We start from the raw sequence: 16,485 nt of genomic DNA, 5'->3' as shown, positions 1-16,485 counted from the left end.
CATAGACTCTTGGGGATGCGCGCACGAGGGACTGTTCAGGGTTAGCTACCGGACATGTCGGGTTTGGCTTTATAACCGACATATAAGACTCATCAGCCAAAGGACAGGTATACATCATATGCATATGTATGTTTTGTTTGATTGTGCATTATTTGGGTTTGCCTTTGGGATCGCTATGCTTATTTGCTATACTTGCTACTTGCTATATCTAAATTCTACTTGCGTTTTCTTTGTCTGTGCAACTGAGATGCCCCTTGTCTAATGGAGGAGTGACGAGGACAGTTCCACCGAAATTTTGGAGGATTGGAGGAAAGGGTGAAGTGAGGGACTTAAGTTAGAATTAGATTAGAGCCTAAATGCCTTAGATAACCTACCTTGTTTATGGTCTTAAAATTTATAATTCTAAGTTTCAAATATGAGCATCGGTGTTCTTGGATCGCCTCTGGATTTCTCGGGACCTTATATATTATGTATGTTGGCACCATTATCATGCTAATAACCCCCCGGTTCTCACTCCATACATATTTTGTCTTTTTTAGATGCAGTTCAAGAGGCACCTCTTTAGGCATCTGGAGTTCTTTATCACAAGCGGAGTTGGGATACTGTCTTTTGGGTGTTGTTTTGTATATGTATATATATGTATAGACTTCTCCTTTATATGTTTCACTTTTGTCCCTCTTAGAGGCTTTTTTTTTTTTTTTGGAGAACTAGGAGTTTACTTTATGTATTTTCGATTATCTGAGTTGTATATATATGTATATGATATTCTCCAGCCAGCCTTGGCTTTGCAGGTTGAGCCCGGAGCTTGATATTATGTACCTTTGACACTACAATCTTATTATATGTATATGTCCTTACTTTTTTTTCGTACGCAAGTTTCTATTACGTGAGCGTTGCACTTTTCTTTTCGAGAATTTGCTTAAACCATCCTTCAAGGATCATCGATTATTATATTCTTTCAACTATTATTATGTATATATTTTAATTTTAGAGGTCGTAATACCACACCGCCTCTGTTTTATGACTTAAGCGTAAAGCTCTGTGTGATAGGGTGTTACACTGTCGACCATTTGTCCTAATTCAACATACAGGTTTTCATAAAGTAGCTAGGTCATATTGAGTTTTTGCTTTTCATGAATGAGAGAAACAAGGGGAATGTATAATTTTTGCATCAAAATGCTTCTCGAACAAATACTGTAGCATTCAGCCAGTAGTATAGGAAGGCCACATGCTCAACATCTGTGACTGGTGTGCCTTTCTCTCCCATGTTTTGCCTGATGAATTCTCCAGAAGAGTTCTTCGCGACAATGTTGTATTTGTGCTCAGATTTCATGCCAAAAATAATTACAGGCCCAATTGATGAAAGCCCTGTGATAACTACTATGTCGAAAAGCGTAGGTCCGAGCATTCCACATGGTAGATAAAAATTATTGGTAGTTTTCATCCAATAGTGTATTGATGGTTGGAAGTATGAGAGTCTAAGAAAATCATAGATTTCTCGAGACTTTCATTCATCTGTCTTAAAAGGTTCTAGCCTTTTAAACCTAATAAAAAATTTTGCATTTTTGAAAGAAATTTTGGCGTTGTTTTGAAATGGACGAGCATGATCAATAAAAGGGGTTACAAAAAGATCTTGTTTGATCAACAAGTCTTGGTGTTTGCTACTAGAAAAATAGTGACAAACCCTTTTTGCTTGTTCTGGGGAGTTCAGGGGACTGAGGAAATAAGGAAATTCGTTTCGACAGAAAAAGGGAATAAGGTCTTTTTATCGTTGGTGGTATCTTCTGAATTCTCGATAATGATGTCCACATTTGTTGAAAGGACTTTCAAACTTGATTTTTTAAAAAAATTTGTGGTTTCTTATTCTTCTTTATTTTCTGCGGGTTATTTCTCTTTGGTTTTCACTAAAGATGTTGCTAGGAAAGATGAGGCGTCCATTTTTGTATAGGTTGAATAGAGATGGATTTAATTACTAATTTCCTGAATTTGATTAGAATGAGAAAGAAAAATCACTTGATAATGTATGATCCGAAAATAATTGGTTCATTTGAATAAAGATGAGATTTTTTCTGAATAAGAAGTTTAATGGAAATTGGTGAAGGTGGTAGAAGTGCCTAATAGTAACATGAGAATGAGACAAGGTAGAACATACCAGAAAAATGCAAAGAGTGGTAAAGTTTAAAGCATGGAGTTCTTCACGATAATGATGATGATGAAAGGAGAAGGTGAAGAGGAAAACTTTTGAAGATAATTGGTTTTGGAAATTTTTTGAATTTTGAATGAGAATGATATTTTAATTAAATAATTATGAAAAACTGAAGTGCAGAATAGAGAGAGAAGAGAGTAATTAATTAGTGACATGTGGGATGTACATAATTAATGGGATCGGACTAATAGAGACGGTTATTAAGCATGTGTATGGACTTTCTTTTTTCTCTATTTGTTTATTCAGGATTAATTATTTCATCTATAAAAAAGGATTTCGATGACAATAATAATTCTAGAGAGCAATTTGTTAGTCGAAGAATTTGATATTCGAAGAGTTTGTAGATTGAAGTGTTGTTGGTCGAATTACAAAGGATGATAACTCAAGAGAAGGTGTCGATAGAAAGGTGTTTCGATCTGTCATAATTTGTTGAATAATGAGGTTAGCAGATAACATGTTAAGATTGATGGAGGCAACATAAGATTGGTTGGATTGGTCTATAAATTAAGGAAGTTTGAAAGAAGCAAGGTGTTTAAATTTTTCTTTAAAAAACACTCCTATACATTTGCATTCCAGCAAATTTCAAAGCCTGCCTCGAATTCATTTCTGTGGGATTCCTTCCATGTGTTAATTTTCTTTTCAAATTCTTGTAAATTCCTTTCATGCAATTTATTTCCTTTCTGTAAAGGAATTGCTTTTTCTCTTTAATTGATTTAATATATCTATCAAAATGACATGCGAGTTATTTTACACAATTTTTAATTTTTTTAACCATGACATAATTACTAAGCATTACATAACCAGCATGGCTTGCATGATTGGAGCATAAGTGGCAAAAAAATTATATTAATAAGTCGTTTAATTTTCTTAACAAATCCTTTCATAAATCAGTATTCCGTGTACAATTAATTACATTTGGATATATTGATTTATGAAAACATTGAAAATTAAAACGACTTAACAATATAAAATAGAAGAAATATAAAATCAAACATGAATGATAGTAAAGAACTAACTTTAATAATTATTATGGATTTTCTCTAAACTTTTATTACTGTTAATTACTGCAGAGAGGTGACAAATTCAACGTGACAATGAATGGTTTAGTGAAAAAACTGAGACTGTCTATCTTGGAGTCCCCTAATAATGATGAAGAACCACACAACAGTCATTGATTCATGTTAGAGCGTCAAATAAGATAATAATTTTGATGAACTAAAATAATTGCTGAAAGTCCTTGCTTGAGAGTGTGAGTGTGATCCTGGCCAATTAGGGTGCTGTTTTTTTTTGTGACTAATTAGGGTGCTGTTATTATTTTGTTATTCATGACTTAATTTAAGGACAATAATTATGTGGCTATTTTTTTTTTACATATGGGTGATTTTAACGTAAGAAAAAATAAATGAGTGAATTTTTTTTGTTTTGGTCATACAATGAGCGAATTTATTTGATTGTGGTATTTTTTTGTACTGCAGATAGTGAGTGAGGGTGGATGTGCGTGTGAGAGAAGAGAATGGGAAAGCTTGGAAATTTTATGTAATTATTTAGGATTTGGATAATTTTGTTTGCAAAAATTAATTTTTATGAATACAAATGATAATTTTTATCTTTATAGATAGATATGTTAACGTTTTCAACTTTTATAGATAGAAATGATAGTTTACTCTTTAAAAAAAAATAAACATATTCAATTTTGACAAATAAAAATAAAAGTAAAGACTTATTCAATTTTGACAAATAAACTTCTACGTAATTTATATTAAAAAAAGTTTTTTTTATACATAAAAATAAAAAATGCTGATAATTTTATTTATTAATTGATGAATAAAATTTGTCTTTGAACTTACGAAAAATAATAATTTACTATTTTTGTTTATGAAAATTAAAGTACTGATAAATTTATTCATAAATAAAATTAATGATTAGATAAATTAATTTTTATTCTGTTATTAGATTTTTTATTAATAATAAATATAAAATTATTTATTATAATTTTTTTATAATAAAAATATATAAAGAATATATAATATATAAGGTATAAAAATAATTCAGCAAATATTTTTAAAAAAATTTCATATGAATAAATGCCAACCAAGTGAGATCCTCATAAAAAGAGTGTTATCCAAAAATTAATCTGGTACTTACTAAAGATATCTCTAAAAATGGAGGGCAATCTTGCTCCTTAATTCCAATAGATGGAATGGCATTGTAAATCCAATAAGTGCGTAATCAGCATCAAGGATATTATTTTTTTAAATTAACAGAAGGAATAGGTTATTGGATGCCAGTCAATATAACAAGAAGAAAATAATTAGTATCACAAACTCAGATAAAACAAACATAAATTTTAATATGTTATTGCTTTTTACTTTTACCATTAGTATGCCGCTGATTTTTATTACATAATACGTGTAGTTATTAAAATAATTTATTTAATAATAATAATAGTAAAAATAAGAATAATAATAATAAATAAATAAATAAATAAAATATTATGGAATGTGAGAATTTATTTTTTTATTTTTTTTGTGTATTTATTGTACTCTTCATGTATTTTTTTCTATTGTGTTTTTTTTGTTATATTTAATATATGTCTATTCTTTTATATTGAATCTTAGAATGGTTATTGTCTTTATTATATAATTATTTTTTTTATTTTGATTTATTCTCTATCATATCTTAGAATTATGACTCCAAAAAAAATGAAAAAAAGTACGGAAATTAAGAATATCCATTAAGGTAACGATTTTACAATGAAAAAAATTATTTTTTTTTCTTAGTGATATTTTGAGAGAGATAAAGATAAATTGACTAATATCAATAGCCTATTAGTTTTACTCTCAACATATTAAAGAACATTAATTAAAAAGAAACCACAAAAGAGATGATGTATTAAGATAAATACAGGAAAAATGTATGTTTGATTAAAGTAAAACTTGATATTCAATCAAATGTGTAATTAATTATAATTATATTAAAAAAATTATTTTAAAATTGTTGCTATTGTTATTTTATTAGATAAATAATTGTTAGTAACTTAGTATACATGTTACAATATAAAATTTTTCATCTTGATGTTGTTAGTTATTATAGGATAATTTATAGTCATATAATCCTTAGGTATTAAAAAATTAAAAACCTTTAATTATCATTTTAACAGAGAGAGAATTTATTAAATAATTATTTGAGTGATTAACAAATTGATCAACTAAGAGAAGATCCAGAAAGCCTAATACATCGTAGGATTGGTACACTAGATAAGAAGAATTGTCATACGATAACTTTTAATATTTTAGAGTTGGTGATTATATATAAATGATTATGTCACAAAAAATATGTATAGAATTTGTAGCGCTCTGTACTCTTTGTATTTTTCCTGTATTCTTTATTTGTTATTTGTTTTTCTTCTTCTTATATTTGATATATATCCATTTTTTTATATTGAATTTTGGAATGGTTATTAATTTTATTATATATAATTATTTTTTATTTTAATTTATTTTCTTATTATATTTTAAAACTATGGCTCAAAAAGAATAAAAAAAGTACAAAATCAAGAATATCTGTTAAGGTAATAATTTTATATTGAAATTTATCGATAATAGTCAACAAATATTATTTAATATTTTAAAATGAGTAAAATTATTTGTCCAAATTTTTATATAACTCAAATTTAATCAAATTAAATAATAAAAAAATAATATTATTTATAATTGATTTTTTATTAATATTAGATTAACTTAATTAAATTTAGTTAATAAAAAGTAAAAATACTTGAATGTTTAACATTATTTTTTTAAGTTATAATTTTATCCTAAATGATTTAAAAGTTTTTTTGTAATTTTTTTTATCTTAGTGATATTTTTGAGAAAGATAAAGTTAAATAGATCAATATCAATAGTTTATTAATTTTATTCTCGACATGTTACAGAATATTGATTGGAACGAACTTTCAAAAGAGATGAGGTATTAAGATAAATGCAGTAATAATTTATGTTTAATTAAATTTAAACTTAATATTCAGTAGAATGTCAAATTAATTGTACTTATATTAAAAAAACTTTAAACATATTTTAAAAAATTATTTTTAAATTGTTGATATTGTTATTTTGTTAGATACATAATTATTAGTATACATATTACAATATAAAATTTGTCATCTAAATGGTGCTAGTTATTATAGGATAATGTACAATCTTATTATACTTAGTTATTAAGAAATTAAAAATTTTTAATTATTATTTTTAATTAATCTTTGAAATTTTTTAACTATGATTTTATACTTCCTTTAGGTGTTTTTAATTTTATAATTGGAATAAAAATATGGTTAAGTTTTTTGATAATTGAACTTAATAAAAATACATATAATTAAATAACTAATAAAATAATAATCAAAATTATACGTTATAGTATAATTTAATAATTATAAAAAAGAGCGAGAGAGTACAAAAGAGAGAAAACAGAAGCAATATTTGTTGATTAATTATTCTAAACTAATTCTTAACAGATTAATTTATTATACACATATCATCCTTAGCAATTATAATCTTTTATAATATGATGTCTTAGTTATGTAAAACTTTTAGTGTGTATTAATTCTTTTAATTTTGAGTGGTGTACAAGTTATAAGAGATACTGTGTTAAGTTAATATCATTGGGATAAATAAAATTTGTTAATTAGAATTAAGAGTAATTACTTAAATCAGTTCTAAGGATTTTAAAAATAAATATTTTAGTTTTTTAAAAAATTAATACACAAATCAATTTTTATAATTTTATTCTGACAGATAAATTAGTCCCCAGTTTATTTTTCGATAGAATAATCACCAGATCAATCCTTAAGAATTTTAAAAACAAACATTTTAATCTCAACAAAAATAATATACAGATAAATTCCAAACGTGTTTTTTCATGAGACATAATAGTCCTCTATCAGACATAACGTTGTCTGTATATTAATTTTTTTTGGAAACTAAAATGTTTTTAAAATTTTTGAGAATTGATTTGGGTAATTATTCGGTCAGAAAATGAATTAAAGACTAATTTGTCTGTCTGAATAAAATTTTAGGGATTGATTTATGTATTAATTTTTTTTAAAGACTAAAATATCCATTTTTAAAAATTTTGAGGACTAATTTGCATAATTATTCTAGAATTAATTAAGATGTCATAATAATTATATTATTTTACAAATTTATATAAAACAAAACCACTTATTAAATACTAACTAATTTTTAATAAGCTAGCTCCTCCATGTCGAGCTTAAACTATTTCTTTCAACTTTTTTTTCCAGCTTTTTCTTTTCATCTAGATCATCCTCTTCTTTCTTCAAGGGAGATTCCAAATGGAATCCCTTCTCCCCATTTTTTTTCATCTTCAAAAGAAGATAAGCGGCTGGAAGGTTACTTTCTAAGGACAATTTTAGCATTAATTTCAAACACATCTTCAAAATTATACTCATTTTTATGAAACTTATATTGTCAAAAATTTCATTTTTTATGAAAGAATTAAACACATTGAAATATACTGTCAATTGTTCGTGAAAAATATTTATGTGGTTGCATTCATCTTATACCGATTCAGTTCAAAGACCAACTTGCAAATTTTTTCACCAAAATTGTTCGTGAAAAATATTTGTGTCCTTTTTCTACTAATGTTTTCAAGCTACGATTATTAGATTTATACAATTCTCGCTTGTAGAGGGTGTTACCTAAATTACTTTTTAATCAATACATTACATGAAATTATCAGAATAGCGACGGAAAAAATTTGTCGCTAATAGCGACTAATTTAGCGACCGATATAAGATTTATAGGAGCAAAAAAATTTGGTTACTAAATCAGTCGCTAAGTTTTATTCAGCGACCGATTTTAGCGACCAACAAAAATGGTCACTGATAGCAACCAATTTGGCGACCAATAATATTTTCCTTCGACTAAAATGAAATTGGTCGCTGAAATCGGTCTCTATTTTTTAGTTTAGCTACCGATTTAGCAACCAAAATTAGAAAATTTCGTCTTTGGTTCATTTGGCCACAAAATCGGTCGCTATTTTTTAATTTTACGACCGATTTAGCAACCAACAACGAAATAGGCTAAAATTAGTTGGTCGCAACATTAAGTTAGCGACCAATTATACAATATTGCTTTAAAGATGTTGGTTACTAAATCAGTCGCTATTTCTAAATTTAGCGACTGATTCAGCAACAGAAATACAAAAATAGTGTTATCAACTAATCGGTGGCTAATTCAGTCTCTAGTTTAAATAAAAGAAAGTTACTGAGTTAATCTAATCCTAATCAAGTCACACCATCCTCAGACCCCTCACACTTCTCACTAACCCTAATGTGACCATCGCCGGAAGCACAACACCCTCTTCATTTGCATTGTCGTCTACTTCCTGAAGCCTTCAACCTTCTTCGTCGCTGGCTCACCATCTCTCTCATTCTTCTCGCTGTCAAGCTCTTACTGTTTCTCTCAGCTCGATCTCGATCTAAGATCTTGATCTCGATCTCACTCTCCGCTGCCGCTTCTAACTCACATCGCCTTTCCTTATTGCTCCGTCGCAAGAAGGTATTCTCCTTCTCTCCCCGTCGATTTGAGTTTTTCTATGTTTGATTTGTTTTCTGTGTGTAATTAATGGCTCTATTTTTAGCGACCGATTTTATTAGCAACCTATTTTCTCAGCGACCAAAAAAATGGTCGCCATTTAGTGACCTATTTTATTAGTGATCGATTTAGCGACTAATATCGTTTGACACTAGATTGGTAGCATTGGTTGAAAATCGGTCGCTAATATCGGTTGCTAATAGTTAGCGACCGAAGTTGGTCGCTATTTTCAAATTAGCGACCAAGGTTTTAGCGACCACGAGAATTAGTCGCTAAATTGGTCGCTAATCCTGTAATTTCTTGTAGTGTTAAATTCTACATCATTATTTTCATTCCAAAGTTTTTGGACTGTATTAAAGGTATTTGTTATTTTCTTTAAATTGAAGTCATTCACTTTATTTCTTGTCATTTTAAATTCAAGGAATTTAATTTTTCATCTTTTTGTACCCTTTATTTTGTTCAAAATGGCGTCTTTGAGTGTATTTTTAAAAAATTGATATCCATAAAAAAGAGTAAGTTCCGTTCCCAAATCATAAATATCAAATCAACCCAAATTTACTAAAAATTTACATAACAATATGAAATAGCAAAGAAACTAAAAAAGAAAATGCATTAAAGACAGAATGATAAACTCCTTGCCAATTTCACCCATTCCCATCGTTCGATTCGGTTAGTACCGATGAGGTCATGGAAGTTGATCTTGCAACGCGTGGATGGTTTAGTTGCATCCATGGTGGTTATTCCATGCAACCTTGGCATTTTGATGGCATATATGTGTGGTGACATGACTTCAAGCCTGATTGTGTGTGCAATGTAGTTGAAGGAGGGAGAGTAGTATTTATAGCAAATTATAGTGGAATCCTATGCTTGTGCAATGGACATGAATGACCCCTTGCTATTGATAAGTTTGTATAAGCATGGTACGGACCTAGCATTGGTTCACCGGTTTCTGGGTTCAACCGAGAAGAAACCTATTGAAGCGATAGGACCGGTCAAAGATAGTTAAAAATGCATTTAGACATGAAGAAATATGAACTTAACCTTTAAATCCGAAGATGAACACGGCTTCCACAAATGTTAATAAAGAAGTTATAATCCGGTGAATGTGAAGTAATAATATAAGGTTCTATAAATTTTTACCTTCAAAAGATTTACATTGTAAGATGCAATTATGGTTAATTTCTTTTCGTTTCAATACCTAACTAACTAGTCTACATTTCATGATGTTCCCTTTTCCTTGGTTAAAGTATATTGATTAAATCTCCACAGTGTCGCAATGGCGCTCCGGTTTGGCTGGTCGCACACCGATTTTCTCATGCTTAGGTTTGGCGCCAAAGTCATTTTTCCATTTGCACTCATCCGACTTGGATGCGACGTCTGGAATGTGATGATTAGATTTTTGATGGTTTAGAATTTCACAAATGAATTCTCGTTGCAAGTATAGTTTCTAAACCAATCGCTAATCCTTTCATACAAAAAGTTGTTTGTCACTAAAACAAACCCCTAAAATTTATAAACCGAAGTATTCAAACCTCGGGTCGTTCTCCCTAGGAATTACAATAAAGTGTCTTGTTATTGGTTATGAATTATTTTTTGGGGTTTTGATAAGAGGCATGAAAGATAAATGGCAAAAAAGTAAACTAATGGCTAAAAAGCTATTGGCAAGGGTTGGTGGTCAAGGATCTCTATCTTAATCACTAACCACAATATGAGAATTGGCAAGGATTAATCTCATTAAATCATCCTCTAACTAGTAGTAAAGGAAAGTTAAATGAGCTATATCAATCCTAGTCCATAAGTCCTAACTCTCCACTAATTCAATTAGTGAGAACTAGAGTCAATGGATCCCAATCATCAATTACTTGGACATTAGTAACTCAAGAGGTCCTAAGTTACCTTTCCAAGCCAAGAGTATAAAATTCTACTCTAAAATCCAACCAAGTATTTCATCAAACACTTGGAAGGCATTAAAGAAAAGCATAGTAAATTGACAACAAGAATTAATTCTAACAACAATCAAATGTAAAGAATTAACAACAACAATTAAAGGAAACAAGATCTACATGAATTACCTCTTATTGAATTGAAAGAGAAAGGAAGGAACAAAAGTAGATCTACAATAAAACATAAGAACAACATAAAGGAAATTACAAGAAAAGAATGGAAGAAGAATGAATGTAACTACAAGGGATTGAGATGTAGAAGTAAAAAAAAGCAAAGATTAAAACCTAGATCTAAGAACTAATCCTAATCCTAATCCTAGAGAGAAGTGAGAGCTTCTCTCTCTAGAAACTACTTCTAAAACTAAACTATGACTAATGATTAAAAGTTAATTGATTCCTCTTCAATCCTTGGCTTAAATAGCATCAGAAATGAGTTGGATTGGGCCCACAAGGCTTCTAAAATCGCTGGCCACGTTTTGCTTTAAGTGGACCAGGTGGCAGCAACGGCGCGTGCGCGTACTATACACGTGCGCGCCACCATACGTGTGGCAACTATGGCAAATCTTATATTATTTCGAAGCCCCGGATGTTAGCTTTCTAACCCAACTGAAACCGCATCATTTGGACCTCTGTAGCTCAAGTTATGGTCGTTTAAGTGCGAAGAGGTCGGCTTGACAGCTTTCCGGTTCTTTCATTTCTTCATGAGTTCTCCAACTTTTCATGCTTCTTTCTTCATTTTCTTGATCCAATCTTTGCCTCCTAAACCTTAAATCACTTAACAAACATATCAAATCATCTAATGGAATCAAGGAGAATTAGATTTAGCTATTTTAAGACCTAAAAAACATGTTTTCACTCTTAAGCACAATTAAAGGAGAAGTTATAAAACCATGCTATTTCATTGAATAAATGTGGGTAAAAGGTCATAAAATCCCTTAAATGAAGCATAAGATAAACCCTACAAATGGGGTTTATCAACCTCCCCACACTTAAACCAAGCATGTCCTCATGCTTAAGCCAAGAGAGAAACAAAGGATATCAACATTTATTCAATGTAAATAAACTATATGCATCTATCTACATGAATGCAACTAAATGCAAAATAATTCTACCTACTTGGTTAAAATAAATCAATCTCCAAGACATACATGCACAAGTAGGGCTCAAGATCATATAACGATTCATGAATCCTACCAATTCAAATATAAAAATTGAAGTTCAAATAGACTTGCAAGAAGAACGCTCGTGAAAGCCGGGAATCAAGGAATTGAGCATCGAACCCTCACCGGAAGTGTTTGCACTCTAGTCACTCGGTGTTTGGGGTTGATTCACTCAATTCTTCCCTAATCATACTTTCCAAGATTTGTTTTTCATCTAACAATCAACAATTATTCAATGCACGCATACATGTATCATGAGGTCTTTTCTTTAGGTTGTAATGGGGCTAGGGTCAAGGTAGGATCATATATGGCTAGTGGACTTAGGATTTGAATCTTTGATTAACTGAAACTTTAGCACCTAACCTATATAATGACCTATACAATTAAGTACTAATCTAACTACCCATTCCTCGCTTTTTCACATACTCATGCATTTTCTTTTCATTTCACAACACTTATGCATTGATTCTTATTGAGTTTCACTTTGGGGCATTTTGTCCCCTTTATTGCTCTTCTTTTTTTTTCTTTCTTTTTCTATATACATTTTTTCCTTTTCTTTTCTTTTTTTCTTTTTCACTTTTATTTCTTTTTCTTTTCATTTTTTTCTTTTTCTTTCAAACTATACACAAGAACATCAATGCATAAGGTCTATACATTTAATCAATACATGAGTATGTACCAATTCCCCAATATAAAAATACAAAACACAAACACCCTCTTATCCCAACCAATGTCCCAAAGTTCCCACACTTGAATGATACTCACATACACTGGCCCAAGCTAATCAAAGATCCAAATAAGGACTTTTATTGTTTTTCGCTTTAAGGCTTGTAATGTGCTAAATTAAGAACAAAGTGGGTTAAGCGTAGGCTCAAATTGGCTAACAAAGGAATATAAAAGGTTGGCTATTTGGATAAGTGAGCTAATGAAATGATGGCCTCAATCATATAAATGCATGAATACACAAAATAATTGACATAAAGAATCAAACAAATCAAAGATTACAATCATAGGAAGAGAATAATGCACACAAGAAGGAAGAATAAGTGGTTATAAGATGTAACCACACCATTAGGCTCAAATCTCACTTTCTTGTGTTCTTAGCTCAAAAACCATGTTCCAAAATACATTCTTTCAAGCAAGTTCAACAAATTTTCTTTTTCAAATTGGTAGGTTACCCTAAAATGGTTTCTTGGGAAAGAAATCATCATCCTAACCAAGTAGTCCTAATAAAAAGAAGTGGTAAAAATATGTACAAATTCTAACTAACATGCAACCTATCATGCAATGCAATAGCTAATCTAACAAAGAAAAAAAAATTTGGTGTTGAAAAGGAAATTGTTACCCATGGAGATCGGTCGGACGACCTCCCCACACTTGAAGATTGCACCGTCCTCGGTGCATGCAAAGAAGAGCAAGGTGGATGGGTTGCTATAATTGATGAGCTCCTTCAAAAGGTTGTGCGGATGACTTGTTTGTTGCCCCATTTAAAAGCTTTTCCTTTCTCCTCCGTATTGGTGGCCAACCCAAAAGGAAAGAAAGAAAGAAAATTAAGCCTATAACAAAGATATCAAGGCAATTAGAACATAGGCGGGGGCTAATGCCAAATAAGAGTATGATTCCCTACTACATGTTAGCTAGGCATGTGAGTGAGAAAACAATGTAAGCTAGGGCATATCATTAAGCTCGATGCAAGAGTAAAGTTAAAGCATGAAGAGTGTATTGAGCATCAAGTTCAAATGAGAAGAAGTGGGTCATGAAAGACAATATGAGGTCATATCAATGCACAAAGACATAAGAGTCATTCAAGATGAAGCATTGATTTAAAAGTTTCATCACCCAACAATATCAAACAAGTCAAGAAGCATCAAAATAATGCAAGAAAGTCTCAACAATTGAGTAGGAAAGTTCAACACCATTATTAAAATGGCTTTTTTAAAAAAAAAAACGAAAACATGCTACAAAAACTAAATGAAAATGAGAAGAGTAGAAGTATGAGAATGTGATTAACAAAAGAAAATGGAAGATGAGAAAAAAAACTCTTTTTATTTTTTATTTTTTACCGACGCGTGTGCGTCATGCACGTTTACGCGTCAATGGGCAATTTGGTTGAAGGGCGCGTACGCGCCAGGTGCGCGCACGCGTGCGTCGAGTTAGGCCGGAGGCATAGTGTCGGCCCAAGTCTGGCACAACTCTCGGGTAAAAGTACTGGGGGTGCAGATTGTGCAATCGACGCGCGCGCGCACAGTGTGCGTGCGCGTGCATTGCGAATTTAAGATCATGTGCGCGTACGCGCCAGGTGCGCGCACGCGTGCATAGACTTGTGCCTTAGGCCCAATGTTCGCACAGCGCAGGCCTAACTCTCGGGTTTTTGGCTGGGGTAGAATTTTTTTGCATCCACGCGTACGCGTACAGTGCGCGTGCGCGTGGATGGTCGAAAAATGCTCAGGTGCGCGTACACGTTAGGTGTGCGCACGCGTGGATGGTGTTCTGTTTTTCAAAAAATATTTTTCTAAGTTCTTACACCAATCCAAGCCTTTCAATCCTCCAAACAGCTACCAAAATGCCCCAAAACCTTATTTATCATATTATACTACCAATCAAACTCAACTATCTAAACAAAACATGAAATTAAACTAATTCTATCAATATGTATAAAAAGGGAAAATGAAAAGAATTTACCATGGTGGGTTGTCTCCCACCTAGCACTTTTGTTTATTGTCCTTAAGTTGGACTTATGGGGAGCTCCTCATCAAGGTGGCTTGTGCTTGTATTCATCTTGGAACTCCCACCAATGCTTGGTTCTCCATTGTGCCCCAAGATTTCCTATGGGTTGAGCCAAGTGTTGATGGAGTTCTTCACAAGCTTGGGGCTCCCAAAGTTGGTCCTCTTTTTGTAATCTGGGATCCCACACTTTGTTTTCACACCCGTCTTGAGGTTGATCATCATTATTAGTCCATCCGGGTGGTAAGCAAGATGAATTCTCTATGAAGTGTCCAGCAATCCTCCTAGACCCATTTATTTGAGCACTACTCCAACCTTTATATCTCATGTTTGATGCATCAACCATAATGAGCCTTGATTTGCAACGCCCACCACAAAACCTTTTCCGCTTACGCTTCATCCCACAAACTTCCCTAAGTTGGCCATCCGTTTCAAGCAAACCATATTCAAGTGGGATAATAAAACTAATAGAAATGAATTTCACCCACTCAAATGAAGGTGTAGATGGCAACCTAGGCAAAGATGCTTCCAAAGATCTTGACAAAGCATAACCAACCCTCGTTCTTCTATTTCTAGGGACTTCCACCTCTTCAAAAGATCTCTTAATCTCAATCCTTTGTTCAACAATTTTATCAAAACCTTTTCCTTTACTCAAATCATAATAGGGAGGGTGAAAAAAATTTACCTCCTCAACGCTTTCAAATCCAACCGGAGAATGTTCTTCATGCTCAAAGGATTCTTCACCACTAAGACTTGATGCTTGATCTTCATCACCAAGGGAACTCAATCCTTGCTCTATCCCATCCAAGTCTTCATATGGAATATGCCTTGGAAGGTGTGCACTTTCCTCCCTAGCATCAATTTCAATCATCTTTGAGGGATTTTCTTCAACTCTATGTTCCCATGGAAGCTCCGCATCTCCTAAGTCTTCTACCACTTCTTCCTTGTCTTCAACAATTAAAGCTTCCTCCAATTGTTCCAATATAAATCAACTTCCCTCATTTTCCACCGGAGTTTCCAATCTCTCCTTCATGCTATGTTCTTCATTTGATTCTCCACATGTAGCCACGGGAGTTCCTTGAGTGTTCAAGCATTGGGAGGCTAATTGATTTGTTACCGCATCTAAGGCGGCCATGAAATTTTGCACATCCCTTTTCATCTCTTCTTGACCTTGAACAAGAACACCAAGGGTTTCATCCATTAGAGATTGGGGTGGGTGGAAGGGTTCATAATAGGAAGGTGGTTCTTCTTGGTAGAGTTGTGGTGGTTCAATGTTTTCCACTCTTTCCACTTGTTGCACAACACACTCCATGGTTGCTTGAAATTGATCCAATGATTCCTTGAGCTGATCCCTTGACTCTTGTTCCTCTTGCATGTCATGAGTAGGATCATAGGGCTCTTGGATTGAAGGACATAAGTATTCTTCCATGGGAGGTTGTGGTGGAAAGTAGTATTTATCTTGTGGTTGGAAATTTTCATATATTAGAGGTGGTTCATCTTGGTAATAATATGGAGGGAGTGGCTCTTGAAAATATTGATGTTGGAGTGGTAGTGGCTCTATGTGTGGTTCATATGGCTCATATGGTTGTTGGTAGGATGGATATGGGTTAGGGTCATATGAAGGTGTTTGGTGAGAAGAGGCTTGTGAGTGTGGGTGAGAGTTATGTTGAGGATATGGTTCATAGGCATATGGTGGTGGTTCTTGAAAGTCACAAGGTGATTCACCATAGCCATTGGATTGATATGCATCATAGAATGGCTTTTCTTCATAGTGCATTGGTGGGGGTTGTTGCCATGAGGATTGATCATAAGCATATGGCTCCTCCCACCTTTGAGTGTCCCAT

Source organism: Arachis stenosperma, chromosome 5 (assembly GCF_014773155.1).
Source record: "Arachis stenosperma cultivar V10309 chromosome 5, arast.V10309.gnm1.PFL2, whole genome shotgun sequence".
NCBI lineage: Eukaryota > Viridiplantae > Streptophyta > Magnoliopsida > Fabales > Fabaceae > Arachis > Arachis stenosperma.
The sequence above is the reverse complement of the archived record's forward strand: the minus strand, read 5'-3'. Positions refer to the sequence as shown.